Source organism: Balaenoptera borealis, assembly GCF_965194805.1.
Source record: "Balaenoptera borealis genome assembly, chromosome: 17".
NCBI lineage: Eukaryota > Metazoa > Chordata > Mammalia > Artiodactyla > Balaenopteridae > Balaenoptera > Balaenoptera borealis.
In genome coordinates, this window is record NC_138876.1 from 54,871,596 (window position 1) to 54,888,793 (window position 17,198).

The following is a 17,198-nucleotide window of genomic DNA, read 5'->3' on the forward strand; positions in this document are numbered from 1 at the left end:
CAAATGTATGCATTAGTAAATTATGTTCTCTTAAATGTTTAAACACTGTACAAACTTAAGAAAGTTCTCTTATACCTTTGAAATAAAATGGCTCATATATATAATATTCTAAAATGTCAAGTTCTATTAACTGTTTTGAGCACCTTAAAAATAATATTTCATAGATTATTCCAATGGTTAAATTATTCCTAAACTCAATACAAACATGTTAATACTGTAGGTTTGATTAACTTCAACTTTACTGTTTTCACAGTTTTGCATAGTCTCTGATTAAAATAGAGAGAAGAGACATATGATCTCGTTGGGCTGAGGTTACTGTATCAGAAGATCAGGGTCAAGGTTGAAATGTCAATTAAAGAATTTGAGAGAGGAGCAGGGACGCAGTTAGGTATTACCCAGGACCAGGGGGCCTCCTCATGAGCCAAAGGTCAACATGTGGGTGTGTCCTTGAGGCAATGGAACTTTTCAAGCTCACACCATTTTGTACAACCTTGTACATTATGTGTATCTTTCCCCAGTTTTTAATGTTAATCTCTTTTATAACTATTAATTGTCTGATTTGTTAGTTGATACTCCCTCTACAGGCTAATATTCTTCACCACTTGACTAAATTTAATTTACCTCTTTATTGTATGATTGAAGTCTGCATGTTTTTATACTTTACGTACCTTGTTCATTATCGATAACCCTATTGTCATTTTATTGACTATTCCCTACCTGATTAACACAATTGATTTGATACTTATTTTAGAATATTACCTAGGGTTGCATCGAGCTCACGATTTGTAGCTCACCTACATACACCCTTCCATCTCTGCGGTTTGGGCTAGCAGGTGCCAGGATACGGTCATCATACGGGAGTCTCCACTGTACCTTGGAGTTCCTGGTTGCAGTTCATCCATCTTATCCAAACAGTCCCTCAATACCATGCATCTTATACCTCTTGAAAAGACATAAATTCATTGAAAGCATGGAGCTCTTGCCTTGGGAACTTTTGCCTACTTTATTCTTTGCTTCTGTCATGCCGACATTTGTTTTAATCTTTTAATTTGTTGTAAATATGTGTTCTAAACAAAACTTTTTGTTTTTTAAAAAAAGGAGTAAACAGATCTTTTATGGCACCATTGGGCAGGATAAGGCAGGTGGGCAAGATGTGGAATTAGAGGTGCTTAGTGTTAATTTTCTGAAAGTGGAGATGAAAGGCTTGAAATACGACAGTGCTATCCTAGTAAAGGCCAGCACGAGGTAGGTGAATTCATCCAAAGCCTTCCTTGACCCAGGCTGTTTTATGTGTCCTTTGTTGGTGTGACTTTAATGTCTAGTTAGGTTTCTCTTGTTGCCTTTGCCTACTTTATAACTGTCTGTGGTGGAATAGTATTGTTTTGAGAAGCAAAAACGTTGAGACTTGGGTAGAGGTGGTGTTAATGTGAAAATATGATGCTTAAGCTTCAGGACACTTCAACTTGCTTGAACCTACTTCCAAGATCCTGGAAAGGCCCTAGAAATGTCTTCAGGTGGTCATATGTTTATATAAAATTTACAAAAGATATTTAACCACAATTATACTTTGACATCTCACCATCATCAGGTTTCCTGTGTCAGATGTTGTTAGAGAGGCTGCAGGTATTTTGAGATCCAGATGAGGGAATGTTGAATTTTAGTTTGGGTTTAATGGGATATATTTATGTGGTTCACAGTCATTTCTGTATATTGATAATTTATTGCTAGCCATTATGGTAGCATCCAATATGCCAAAAGAAACATGCAGAGCCCAAAGTCTTATCAAAATGCAAAAGTGTCCTAACAGCTCCCAGCTCTGGAAATTGGTAGACTGTGGAAGAGAGACTGAAATGTAGAGACAGAGCAGATTGTCAGAAAAAAAATTCAATCACCAAATATATAAAATTGTAGACAGAGAATTTGGTTCTCCTCCTAGTCAAGACAGTAATTCTTTCCTCTTAGGAATAGATCTGATAGTGCTTTATATACAATTAAAACCACATCATATTTTTTGATGGGAATAATACAAAATTAAATTTATGAGAATCCTGCTTGTAAGGCACAAATGTGAAGCAGAACTTCAAATGTGTGTGAAGTTTTATGCATCCCATTATCAATAACAAAAAACAAATTTTAATCAACCAGGCTGGAAGACTAAATTATCTTTCTATTCTCTCTATAGAAAATGATATACTTTTTGTCATATGAAGAGGTAATTGAAGGTTATGAAACAAAAATGTAAGGAAAAGGTATTACAGAGTTGTATCAGGCAGCTTAATATAAAATATTGTATTATTTTTCTGGATTTTGTGATGTTTTGATATTTGCTAAATTTTTTTAATGTTTGTTATGATTTTTTCGTCCTAAGTAGATATTCACCTTAGTAACTAATTTTATTATTAATTTTGTATTATCTTTTGTGAAAAAATTAAATTTACCATTTTAACCATTTTAGGTGTACAGTTCTGTGGCATTAAGTATATCACATTATTGTGCAACTGTCACCACTGTATCCATCTCCAGACCTTTTTCATCTTCTCAACCTGAAACTCCATATCCATTAAACAATAAATCCCCAGTTGCTCTTCCCTCAGCCCCTGGTACCACTATTGTACTTTCCAGCTCTGTGAGTTTGACTATTCTATGTACCTCTTATTAGTGGAATTATATTTGTATTATTCCTTTGTCCTTTTGAGTCTGGCTTTTTTCACTTAGCATAGTCTTCACGGTTCACCTATGTTGTATCATTCCTTTTAAAGGCTGAATAATAATCTATTGTATGTATATACTATGTTTTGCTTATCCATTCATCTGTCCACAGACATGTGGGTTGTTTCTACCTTTCGGCTATTGTGAATAATGTTGCTATGAACATGGGAGTACAAATATCTGTTCAAGTCCCTGCTTTCAATTCTTTTAGGTTTATACCCAGCAGTAGAATTGCTAGATCATATGGTAGCTCTATATTTAATATTTTAGGAACCACCATACCATTTTCTACAGTGGCTGCACATTTTATATTCCCACAAGCAGTGCACAGAGGTTCCAATTTCTCCACATCATTGTCAACACTTGTTATTTTCTGTTTTTTTGGTTTCGTTTTGCTTGGCTTTTGATAATAGCCAACTAATGTGTATGAAGGGTATTCCATATTTCAGAGGGTCCCCAGAACTTGGGTCTTCCCTGGACTCAGGTCTGAATTTCAGCTCCACCATGGTATATGGTCAATTTACTCAATTTCTCTATGTTTTTTGTTTCCCCATTTATAAAATGAGGGTAATAATAAGCCAGCCTCTAGAATTGTTTTGAAGATTTGGTGAAGTAATATATGTGACACCCTTAACACAGTGCCTACACTTAGAAAGTAACAGTACTTTTACTATTATTTATTTACACATCTTTCTCCTGTACTATATTTGAGCTTCTCACTCATATTTTTATATACAAAACCTAGCTTGGGGTCTGACACACAGTCAGCGTTTAACAAATATTTCATGGTTGAGCTTATATTAGTCTGTAGAACACAGGTCACAATTCTTTTAACCACTGTGAATATAGGAGTTCAAAAGTTCCTTAGTGCAGAACTGAAAGTACATATCAGAATTTTGCTGCTCTGTAATTCATTCTATGCAATTAAGGTCTTATCAGTATAGTAAACTCTGTATTGTTCTCCTTCTCTAGTGCTCACTCACGCTCAGGAAATAGTTTTATTTTTCTCATAAAGTTGTAAGTCAAAGAGCCTCTCTGGGTATTACTTTAGACAAATATTTGTCCTGGGTGGACTCTACCTGACTATTGCTCACGAGATTTTGGTGCCCCAAGGGCAGATGAGATCAGTAGCATGTGTTTTAGGTACCACCCCAGCTGAGCTGATTTCTGCTTGGGTGCACTATATGTGACACAAAAGCCTACAAGATTTGGGGATCCCATTCCTAGGTGGGCCTTAGTGTTCATAAAAACCTTAAAACTATATTTGAAATTGAGGAGGGTATGTGAGTCTGAGAACATGTGCAGACATAGATAGGACTTTTATTAGAATCTCAAAGGAGTTCATGACCAAAAAGGATTAAAAATGACAAATCTAGAAGGCCTGGGGCACCTGACCAATTATCAAGTCAGAGTCTGAAGTTTAGGGAAAAAAATAGAGCTTTTTATACAAATTGTGATTTAGGTTCAGGTCTTAGGCAAGATAGGACTAAGCCACAGAATCAGCTCCCAGCCCTAAGTGTCATTGAAGCTGGAGGGATAATTTAAATCTCCTTTAAACTCCCTCTACCTACACACGGGATTGGTCCAGAGCCTGTAGATCGATGCTAAAGATGGTAATAAAGTCATAATAGTTGGGGGCTACTCAAAGAACATGCAAGGATCACACAAGTAAACATAACTTCCAATCAGTAAGGAATATAATAACATGAGTGATGAATGGAGGATGTTGAGATCAATCCATCACAGTGCCAGGGTGCCCATTCATTTCCTCTTCAGGTAGAGGCTGAGAGTATGCTTTTTAAAAAGAACATTGTTCACTTGTTTCCTGTCAAGTACAACCTTTGCAGCATCTCAACTTGGGGTAACTATTACAATGTGAGGGACCCTGAGAAGCAGCTGTGGCCAAAGATCTCTCCTTCTCTATCCTGTGCTAGTCCATGAAAATGTTGTTGAAAATATATTCTTTCACTTGAGTTTAAAATCACTATATAAAATGCAGATGTGACTGAAAGAAGTTACCGTATTAAACCATTTTCTACCATTAACACACTGATGTGAATTCATTTCAAGATGGTTAACTTGCTAAAGTTAGACAAGCTTGGATACAGGGTTGGAAGGTAGAGAGATGTGTCCTAGGCAGTCCAATGTCCAAAGTAGTATAGACAAGAGGTAGTATTAGAAAACCATAAACTTGGAAAAGAGATAATACCATGAAAGATAAAATGGATGTGAACAAGGAAGTAGGACGGCAAAGCCATTTCACAAATGTGTCAACAAACTGCAATCCAGACCTCTGGTTTCCCTAAAGTAAGAGCTTCCACAAAGTAAACATGTTATTTTAAAGTGTATCTGAGATGGCCATGCAATTATGATGTACAGTTTAATTGGAACAGAGGAGAACCTCAGAGGGAAGAGCACAGAGAACAGGGTACATACAAGGCTGTGAGAGGAGAAGAAAAGTGGCTACTTGCTTAAAAATATTCTTAGCTGTCCTGGTCTGCCACTGAGCTGCAGCCTTCAAACTCCAACTGCAAGGGAAGCATTTTCTGAGCCTCCTTGGAGAAAACCCATGACCCCAAAATCCTCCCATTAAAGCTCTGCCCAGAGACTTGGTACTGGCTCAAGGAGAAAGTCAGATTTAGTTTCTGGGAGGCAGGACCTTGTTGGGAAAGTTGTAAGATTGACATGATGGTGACGAGCCTGGAACTTCCTGGTTTGATGCATAGCTATTGGACCATTTTAGGAATAGGAGACTACCCCTCCCCCAAATATTACATAATTATATCTATCTGGAGTTTTCTAACATGTTTCTCTTTTTCAAAAACAGTTAAATTTTAAGAAAGGCAGAGGGTCAGTCTTGAAAATATTATAGGGAAACCCAAAAGAGCTTACTGTGCATGTCAATTGCCTCAGTTAGAATAAAACACAAACATCAAAAGGGTATTTATGTTTGTTTTATAGAAATAAAATGGAAAAAATACTTCCATATGCTTAAAGCAGTTATGGACCACAACTAAAGACAGAAAGGATTTTTTAAATTACAAATGCAATTCACAAATAATCAGCCTTCTTTTCCCTCCAATACTCTGTGTTTTTATTTATTTTCTAATGTGAATAGCTGTAAAAGTTGAGTCCTTCATCTCCTGTTCTTTCCAATCATATTCCCTTCAAGGCAACAAACGTTACCAGGTTAGTGTTTTTTTCCGCTCACTCTTCAATGAATGCATAAGCATGTATACATGCAAAAAATGTGTTGTATACAAAATCAGGATCATATTATGCTGTTGCTCTGCAATTCACTTTTTACACTTAAAATATTACAAGCACAGTTGCCTAAGATCATTATTTCAGTCTTTAGGTTACTTTGAAATGCCTTCTCTTACAAACTCTGATTCAATTAGTGTCCTTAAACTTCAAATTATTTTGGTCAATTCTTCTGTAGCATAGAGTTCTAAACATGAGATTTAGGGACCCAAGTCTATATGCATTTATAATTCAAATGAGTATACAAACTAATGATTGTACCACTTTATGCTTCCATAAGGAATATTATCAATGCTTTGCATTTTACCCCCCATTCTTTTGGTTTCTCATTGCTTTGAATTTCATTTTCCTACACAATGGTCACATAGAGAGTCTTTTCACACACTATTGCCTATTGGTGAGCAGAGTCTAAAATCTCTTCTTCTGGATACAAAAGGCAAAAGGCAAAACACCTTTTTGTGTTTTGTGAGAAAGAGCATGGTGGGCTTTTCCCCTCTTCAACTGTGTGGATTAGCAAATTCTGCACAAAGTTGCAGTTCTTCCCCAGAGCTTCTAGAATTGACCTCCAAGAAGCAGGCTGCACACTGGAAACTGGCTGAGCAAATTTTCTCCAAAGACCAAGGGGGATCCACTGGGCTTAACTGGTTGTCCCCAGTCTGGGAGCCAAAGTTTCTGAGTTTCTCACCCTAGAACATCAAGCCTGTTTCCAGCCAGAAGCCACTGCCTTCCTCAGTTCTGTAAACGCTGATGCCCACGTTTGTGTGTGTTCTTAAGACTTTGTATTTTGGAGACCCACAGACATTGCTTATCAACTGGTTGAATCTTGCCAGCAAGGCATTGACAAGGAGAGGGGCTCATGGATTTGCAATGAGATTTTCATCTTTCCCAATTTTTTGTGTCTTCCTCATCTGTGTGCTAAGAGATTATGGCCACAGTTGTTCTCCATGAACTTAAAAACAAATTAACAAGTCCAGGCTATATTGAAGGTGAAAAGGAGAAAAATTTTTAAATATTAAAAGTGGATCAACCCTTTATATATTTATCTAGAATAAAACCCACACAAAGTCTATTAACTGATTTACCAATTCTTGCAAGTGCTAATCTTAAAGTAATATCTTGTGTATGGATGGGTGCAGGACACTGTGACATGAAGATCATATTTGGCTTCCCCGACCTGCAATATAAGAAATTCCTTTTACCATAATAATATTAGGGAGGCTGTGTCCAGCCAAGCAGGTTTCACTTTCTTAAGTCATAGAGGTTTATCATGTCAGGTAAAATTTCAGAATCATTTAATCTCACTTTTCATCATCCATTATGATAGAGCCGAAGCTATCTACTTCTAGATTTATGTGCCTGTAATTTTTTCATGTTGCTCCAAAATGAGGCACCTGTAAGTTTACACCCCAGTCTCTCAAGCAGATATTATGACTCAATTTAGAGATCATCACCATTGTATAGGCTGAAGACGATCTAACGAATCATCCTGTTTCATGCAGCTCAGCTGCACTTCTGAGGCCAGAGTCTTCCTGGAGCCCCTGCCCCATCTGTACACCCACCTCCCCATCGCTTCTTGGATCTCTTAGCTGTGTGACTTTTCTCATCCATCTCTTAGCCAAAGAGGGAGGGCAGAAGGCTGCCTTCAGAGCCAAGTAGCAGCTGTTGCTGCCAGTACCATGACCAGAAGCTGAGGACCCACCCTCCTCAGGCTTCTCTAGCTGCTCTGTCACCACATACCCCTTGGCTGGCATGGTGGGTTGGCCAGTATTCAGGCTAATATGATACTTTCACCTCTGTCACCGTTTATGACATATTAAAAATTGAAACATTTATTCTCCAGTTAGGAGGTTTCAGGTTTCTGGTACTAAGATTAGACCAAGTCTTAGGTAAAGAGACAGTATCCCTTTCCTGAAAATGGTGTGCTAAGATTCTGGCCAATTTTCCTGAGACGAGATCATTCTTAGCTTAGTGTATATTACAACAGTCTTCCTCGATTGAAAATGCTGTCATTCCAGCTCCAGGCACATATTCTGGTGGCCTGACATTGCTTGTTCCCAGCATCACACACATCCCATGGAAATAAATGAACAAACTCAACTCCCTTGTTTATCCATCCAACATTTGACAAATATTTATTGAGGATCTGTTAAGGATAGTGGAAGATTCCTAGCATCCTATCATCTAGTGGAGAGACAAGTATACACATAAGCGTAACCAAGGTTTGAATATGAGAAGTGTCATAAGAAAGATACAAAACAGGGCTTCCCTGGTGGCACAGTGATTAAGAATTCGCCTGCCAATGCTGGGGACATGGGTTTGAGCCCTGGTCCAGGAAGATCCCACATGCCGCGGAGCAACTAAGCCCATGCGCCACAACTACTGAGCCTGCGCTCTAGATCCCACGTACCACAACTAATGAAGCCCGCGTGCCTAGAGCCCGTGCTCCACAACAAGAGAAGCCACCGCAATGAGAAGCACGGGCACCGCAATGAAGAGTAGCTCCCGCTCGCTGCAACTAGAGAAAGTCCGCGCGCAGCAATGAAGACCCAATGCAGCCAAAACACTTGGAAGAGTATGAATTTCACGAAAGACTTCATTAAGGAAATACTTATCATCTGAGATGCACTTTGAATAATAGTTTGGATTTTCACAAGTGGATATGTGTGTTTGGGCTGAGAAGCTGGATGTTTCACATGAAAGCTGCACGTGGCAAAGCCTGAAGGTGGAGAGAGACACAGAATCAACTTGGGGATAACATATAATCCTCTTGACTGAAACATAAACAATATGAAGGGAACTAGCAAGATACAAGACTAGAAAAATAGATTTGCACCCCTTGAATGCCAGGCTGTGGTATTCACGTTTTATGCAAAGTATTGGGAAGCTGTTGCAATTTAACAGACCGGGAGTGAGCTGATTGGTACTAGGCTTCAGGGCTATTACTCTCACAGGAGGACTTGAGCTGGATTGGAGGGGAGAGAGGCTCAGGCAATGAGGCCAGGTAGGATGCAATTTAAGTCAGCAGGTGAGAGGCAGTGGCAATGAAAAGGAAGTGGAAGGGAGGAATGCCAGAGGTGTTGTGGAGATAAAATGGACAGCATTCACATGTGGAAGCCTAAGGAAAGGGAAGGAGAACATGAGAAGTCCAGGCCTGTGGGCTTAGACCCTGACCCTGGGCTTTGGTGGCAACATTAACCAACATACTGGAGACAGGAGGAGAACGAGCATGAGATCATCTGGAGGCAGGAAGAGCTCAGAGTGAGGGCAAGTCATTCAGTTAGTGCTGATCTTTTAGCAGAAAGATCAAGTAGATAAGTTTTTAGTTAAAGAAGTAACATTTTCATAGCTATGCCTTGCAAGTATGTAAATCTACACTTCTTAAATGATTAACAGATGGAACACTTGACAACATTCATCACCTGCATGAACAAAATTATTTATTGTGCTGTGCTCCTGTGTGTGGCACTCCACCAGGAGCGGGAAAGATATGGGTAAAAGTTAGTGTTTATGGGGAACGGGAAGGGTAAGCTGGGACAAAGTGAAAGAGTGGCATGGACTTATATATACTACTAAATGTAAAATAGATAGCTAGTGGGAAGCAGCCGCATAGCACAGGGAGATCACCTCGGTGGTTTGTGACCACCTAGAGGGATGGGATAGGGAGGGTGGGAGGGAGAGAGATGCAAGAGGGAAGAGATATGGGGATATATGTATATGTATAGCTGATTCACTTTGTTATAAAGCAGAAACTAACACATCATTGTAAAGCAATTATACTCCAATAAAGATGTTTAAAAAAAAAAAGTTAGTGTTTAAATTAACTACTAAGAAATTGGAGTTTCTCCCATTAGTAGTAAAAGTAACAAGGGGCAACCTGAAGCCAAAGTGTTGAAAAAGAAAAATGTTCCCTTTACTTTTTCCTTAAGCTGTGAGGGGATGAACATGCCACAAAACACCAACCATGATGACTAAGGAAAGCTGTGTAGACTTAACAGCCCTTATAAAATAAAACTCACATCAAAATCAATCTGACTCACCTTCGTGCTACTGTGCCGCAGGGGAATTAAAGGTGAACAGTGCATATAAATGACTTTATTGGTAATCATTTTGCCAAAATATACATTTTCAGCTCTCCTTAACCACTTCCTCTTATGTGTCTATTATTGATATTTTCTTCAAGTATCAGCACTGATATTTTCTTGAAAATAATATATATGTTATCTGCCTAGAAAATCCAATAGAATCAATGGGTGACCAATTAGAACTTAGAAAATCCAGTAAGATCACCAGACGATATAGCAATGTAGAAAAATCTACTCCTTTCTGCTATATCAACCACAGTCAATTAAAAAATATCCAAAGAATAATACTCTTTACAGTAGTAATGAAACTATTAGTTTATCATATTATTTCAAGCACCCCTATCCACGCCCCCAACACACCCATAACACATACAATTATACCTGCATTTTAGAAAGCAAAATCCCTGGATCATTTTAAGCTCAATATGAAGCTAATTTCCCTGACTCTCCTTCCCTAAATGTGCCAAGCCCATCATGTCCAGGGCTGAAATTCATCTCTTTTCCCCATTTAGCCACTTTCCTCCTTAATACACCACCACCACCAATCTCCGCCACTATTCAATGAATCTTTGAGAAGCTGCTCTCTGCTCCGCTCCCTAACTGTGGTGGGCTGAATAATGGCCCCCAAAGATGCCCATGTCCTAATCCTCAGAACCTGTGAATTTGTTACTTTACAGGGACTTTGCAGAAGCAATTAAATTAATGATCCTGAGATGGGAAGGTTATTCTGAATTATCCAGGTGGGCCTGATATAATCACAAGATTCCTTATAAGAGGGAGGCAGAAGAGCAGAAAGAGAAAAGATGCTAAGCTGCTGGCTTTAAAGATAGAGAAGGGGCCATGAGACAAGAAATCCTGGCAGTATCTAGAATCTAGAAAAGGCAAGGAATCAGATCTCCCCTAGAGCCTCGAGAAGGAATGCAGCCGTGCCAACACCTTGATTTTAGCCCCTAAGACTCATTTCAGACTTCTGACCACCAGAGGTGTTAAGAGAATAAATTTGCATTGTTTTAAGCTATTAAATTTTGGGTAATTTGTTACAGCAGCAGTAGGAAACTACTATATTACCTCTATGCATCTTTTGCCATGAACCCTGGACCATGAAGCTGTGGACTGCTTGCTCAGAGTGAGGTAACTTATATGATCAGTGCATAGCTCAGGATGACAGTAGCTGGAGAACCAGTGCTGAGAGCACTGGTTCAGAGAAGAAAGGAAGAAGTGAGATCCAAATAGAGCTTCTAGTAAGGAGCCCCCACTGCATTTCAGACATTGTGCTAAATGCTTTATATATCTTACCTCTTTGACTTTTTCTCCTGTATTATCTTTTTAAATGTCTGTGAGATATACAGTGCTTGTCTTCTTGAGTATGCACAGTCTTTGATTGTAGTAAGCTCATCATCTGATCATTATTTGTGGGAGTTCTAAATTCTAAATTGGGCAATCTTTCCTTCAGAGAGGTCAGTATACAGTGGCTATCACCCCCAACATGGGCCAGTTCAGTTCCCTTGAGAGTCTTGGCTCAGCAGGAGAGTAATGGGTTCAGATTCCAGTGACCCAAGCCTCAGAATGGTCATTGGTACCCATTCTAAGGGTGATGCCACACCTGTCCCTAAGACCCGGCTCTCAATTTAGGGGTTTGTTTAGGAGAGAGAGTGTGCATTTCCTGAAAGGATCAATTACCTCTTGCATGACCAGAATTTTCTCCAAGAGTGAAATCTCTCCAGGGCCTGGTAGTTCTGTAAGAGAGAACTCGTGGCAAAGGGGAAGATGTAATGAAGTTGGGCAAAAGTAGATGGACTTAAAATATATTTAAAAGGAAGAAAATATTAAACCTGCTAGTGTTTATTTTATAGGTTTTATGAAAAGAAATGCTCAAAAAAGTCTCCCAGGGTTCTTCCTCAAGAAATAGGGAAGGTAGTAGTGCCACTTATAGGTGGAATACTGAGAGGAAGCATTGTGGGGGATGGGAGATTAGAGTTACATTTTGGACATGTTAACTTTGCTAGCTTCTGTTTCATTCTAAAAAGAGCTTTAATGTTGAGTGTCCAGGCCAAATTTTTAGATATATGTTTCAGGTGGACAGTGTTATAGTTCAACACCTATATACACTACAGTCATCATCACCACAAGTCTAGTTACCATCCATCACCATACAGTTGACCCCTATCACCCACTTTGCCCACCCTCCAACACTTTTCCCCTCTGGCAACCACTAATCCATTCTCTGTATCTATGAGTTTGTTTTGTTTTGTTTTTAGACTCCACATAGGAGTGAAATCATATAGTAATCAATACTTATCCTTCTCTGTCTTATTTCACTTACCATAATATCTTCAAGGTCCATCCGTGTTGTCACAAATGTCAGAATTTCATTCTTCTATATAGCTGAGTAGTATTTCATTGTGTATATATATATATATATATATATATACCACATCTTCTTTATCCATTCATCCATCGATGGACACTTAGCTTGTTTCCATAATGAACATAGGTGTATATATCTTTTTGAATTATTGTTTTCATGTTCTTTGGATACATACCCAGAAGTGAAATAGCTCGGTCATCTGGTAGTTTTATTCTTAATTTTTTGAGGAAATTTCGTACTGTTTTCCATAGTGGCTGTACCAATTTAAAGTCCCATAAATAGTGTACAAGGGTTCCCTTTCCTCCACATCCTCTCCAACATTTGTTATTCCTTGACTTTTTTATAATAGCCGTTCTAACAGGTGTGAGGTGACACCTCATTATGGTTTTGATTTGCATTTCCCTGAGAGGAATGTTGAACTTTTCATGTGCCTGTTGGCCATCTCTATGGCTTCTTTGGGAAAAATGTCTTTTCACATCCTCTGTCCATTTTTAAATCAGGTTGTTTTGGGAATTTTTGTTGAATTGTATGAATCCTTCATATATTTTTGATATTACCACCTTATTGAATATATGATTTGCAAATATCTTCTTGCATTCAGTAGGTTGCCTTTTCATTTTTTTTTTACATCTTTATTGGAGTATAAGTGCTTTACAATGGTGTGTTAGTTTCTGCTTTATAGCACAGTGAATTAGCTATACATATACATATGTCCCCATATCTCCTCCCTCTTGCGTCTCCCTCCCATCCTCCCTATCCCACCCTTCTAGGTGGTCACAAAGCACCAAGCTGATCTCCCTGTGCTATGTGGCTGCTTCCCACTATATCTATTTTACATTTGGTAGTGTATAGATGTCCATGCCACTCTCTCACTTCATCCTAGCTTACCCTTCCCCCACCGTGTCCTCAAGTCCATTCTCTACATCTGCGTCTTTATTCCTGTCAGACCCCTAGGTTCTTCAGAACCCTTTTTTTTTTCTTTCTTAGATTCCATATATATGTGTTAGCATATGGTATTTGTTTTTCTCTTTCTGACTTAACTTCACTCTATATGACAGACTCTACGTCCATCCACTTCACTACAAATAACTAAATTTCATTTCTTTGTATGGCTGAGTAATATTCCATTGTACATATGTGCCACATCTTCTTTATCCATTCATCTGTCAATGGACACTTAGGCTGCTTCCACGTCCTGGCTATCAAAAAGAGTCATGTACCACAATGTTCATTGTAGCTCTATTTATGATTGCCTTTTCATTTTGATGATGGTTTCCTTCACTGTACAAAAGTCTTCTAGTTCGACGTAGTCCCATTTGTTTATTTTGGCTTTTTTCCCCTTGCCTTTGGAGTCAGATCCACAAAAACATTACTAAGACTGATGTCAGTGAAGTTACCACTTATGTTTTCTTTTAGGAATTTTATTGTTTCCGGTCTTACATTCAATGTTTTAATCTACTTTGAGTTAATGTTTCTGTATGGTGTAAGATTGTGGTCCAGTTTCATTCTTTTGCATGTAGCTGTCCAGTTTTCCCAGCACTATTTATTGATGAGACTGTCCTTTCTCCACTGTATGTTCATTTCTCCTTTGTGTAGATTAATTGTCCATATTAGTTGTCCATGTGTGCTGGATTTATTTTCGGGCTTTCAGTTCTGTTCCATGGATCTATATGTCTGCTTTTGGGGCAGTACCATATTGTTTTGATTGCTATAGCTTTGTAGTATGATTTGAAATGAGGGAGCTTGATACCTCCGGCTTTGTTCTTCTTTCTCAAGATTGTTTTGGCTATTTGGAGTCTTTTATGTTTTCATACAAATTTTAGAATTGTTTGTTCTAGTTTTGTGAAATATGCCATTGGCATTTTGATAGAGATTGCTTTGGGTAGTATGGACATTTTAGCCATATTAATTTTTCTTATCCATGAGCACAGAGTATCTTTGCATTTTCTGATATCTTCTTTAATTTCTTTCATCAGTGTCTAATAGTTTTTTAATGTACAAGTCTTTCATCTCCTTGGTTAAACTTATTCCTAGATATTCTATTCTTTTTGTTGCAATTGTACTTGGGATTATTTTCTTAATTTCTCTTTCTGTTAGTTCATTATTAATGTACAGAAACCCTACAGATTTCTGTATATTGATTGTGTATCCTGCAACGTTACTGAATTCATTATTAGTCCTAACAATTTTTTGGTGAAGTCTTTAGGGTTTTTCTATTTATGGTATCATGTCATCTGCAAATAGTGAGAGTTTTGTTTCTTCCTTTCTGATTCGGATGCCTTTTATTTCTAGCCTAATTGCTGTGGCTAGGACTTCCAGTACTATTTTGAATAACAGTGGCAAGGGTGGGAATTTTTGTCTTGTCCCTGATCTTAAAAGGAAAAGCTTTCAGCTTTTTGCTGTTGAATGTGATGTTATCTGTGGGTTTGTCATATATGGCCTTTATTATGTTGAGTTATGTTCCATCTATACCCACTTTGTTGAGAGTTTTTATCATAAATAGCTGATAAATTTTGTCAAAAGCTTTCTCTGAATCTATTGAGATAATAGTATAATTTTCATTCTTCGTTTTGTTAATGTCATGTATCACATTTGATTGGTTTGCGAATGTTGAACCATCCTTGCATCTGCGGAATAAATTCCAGTTATTCATGGTGTATGATCCTTTTAATATATTGAATTCAGTTTGCTAATATTTTATTGAGGATTTTTTGCATTGATGCTTATCAAGAATACTGGTCTGTAATTTTCTTTTTTTGTGTTATCCTTGTCTGCTTTTGGTAATAGGGTAATGCTGGCTTTGTAAAATGTGTTTGGAAGTTTTCCCTCATCTTCAATTGTTTGGAAGAGTTTGAGGATAGGTCTTAAATCTTCTTTGAATGTTTTGTAAAATTTGCCAGTGAAAATTCTGGTTCTGGTCTTTTGCTTGTTGTGTGCTTTTTGATTACCATTTCAATCTCCTGATTAGTAATCAGTCAATTTAGATTTTCTATTCCTTCATGTTCCAGTCCTGGAAGACCAATGTTTCTGGAAATTTATCTATTTCTTCTAGGTTGTGCGATTTGTTAGCATATAATTGTTCATAGTAGTCTATTCTGTGGTATCAGTTGTAACTTCTCTTTTATTTCTGATTTTATTTGAGCTCTCTCTTCTTGACTAGTCTAACTAATGGCTTATTGATTTTGTTTATCTTTTCAAAAAATCAGCTCTTAGTTTTATTGATATTTTCTATTGTAGTTTTGGCCTCTATTTCACTTATTCCTCTCTGACATTTATTATTTTCTTCCTTCTACTAATTTTGGTCTTTGTTCTTTTTCCAGTTCCTTTAGGTATAAAGTCAGATTATTTATTTGGGAATTTTATTTGTTTGTTTCTTGAGGTAGCCTGTATTGCTATGACCTCCCCTCTCAGAACCACTTTGCTGTATCCCTTAAATTTTGATATGTTGTATTTCTGTTCTCATTTCTCTATAGATATTTTTAAAATTTCTTCTTTGATTTCTTTGACTCACTGGTTATTCAGTAGCATGTTGTCTAATCTCCATGTTTTTGTGGTTTTTCCAATTCTTTCCCTTGTGATCGATTTCTAATTTCATACCATTGTGGCTGGAAAAGATGCTTGATGTGACTTTAATTTTCTTGAAATTATTGAGACGTGTTTTGTGACCTAACATGTGATCTATCCTGGAGAATGTTCCATGTGCAGCCATGAAAAATGTGCATTCTTCTGCTTTTGGATGGAATGTTCTATATCTGTATATATCTATTAAGTGCATCTGATAATGTGTTGTTTAAGTCTGCTCTTCCTTATTGATTTTCTGTCTGGATGGTCTATCCATTGATGTAAGTGGGGTGTTAAAGTCTCCTACTATTATTGTAATGGACCCTTTAGGTCCATTAATATCTGCTTTATATGTGTTGGTGCTCCTATGTTGGCAGCATATATATTTATAAATGTTATATCTTCTTGCTTATTGACCCTTTTATCATTATGTAATGCTTTTGTTTGTCTTTTATTATAGTCTTTAAAGTCTATTTTGTCTGATATGAGTATAACTACTGCAGCTTTCTTTTATTTCCGTTTGCATGGAATATCTTTTTCTATCCCTTCACTTTCAGTCTGTGTGTCCTCACTTCTGAAGTGAGTCTCTTGTAGGCAATATATAGATGGGTTTTGTTTTTGTATCTATTCATTCATTCTGTGTCTTTTGATTGGAGAATTTGGTCCATTTACATTTAGAGTAATTATTGACAGGTATGTACTTATTGCAATTTTGTTCATTGTTTTCTGGCTGTTTTGTGGTACCTCTCTGTTTCTTTCTGCTTCTCTTGCTCTCTTCCCTTGTGTCTTGGTAGCTTTCTGTAGTGTTATGTTTAGTTTCCTTTTTCATTTCCTTTTGAGTATTTACTATAAGATTTTCCCCTGTAGTCAACAATGAGGCTCACATATAACATCTTATGTAAATAGTTTGTAGCAACTTAAATTTGAATACATTCCAAAGCTTTATCTTTCCCCCCTTTTATACTTGTGATGATACATTTTACATCTTTTTATTTTATGTACCTCTTAGTTAATTCTTGTAATTTTAGTTAATTTTACTAGTTTTGTCTTTAACTTGTATGCCTGCTTTATATGTGATTGATCCACTACATTTATTATATATTTACCTTTCCAGTGAGATTTTTAGTTTCATACATTTTCTTACTATTAATTAGTACCATCTCTTTCAGCTTAAAGAGCCCTTTTTAACATTGTTGGGCCAGTATAGTGGTGGT

The 17,198-nt window shown here is 37.4% G+C and overlaps 1 protein-coding gene across 1 annotated transcript in view; it reads left to right on the forward strand.

The window, feature by feature from the left end:
- CA1 (carbonic anhydrase 1) overlaps positions 1–17,198 on the forward strand; it is a 72,956-nt gene that overhangs the window by 26,356 nt on the left and 29,402 nt on the right. The window lies entirely within an intron of this gene.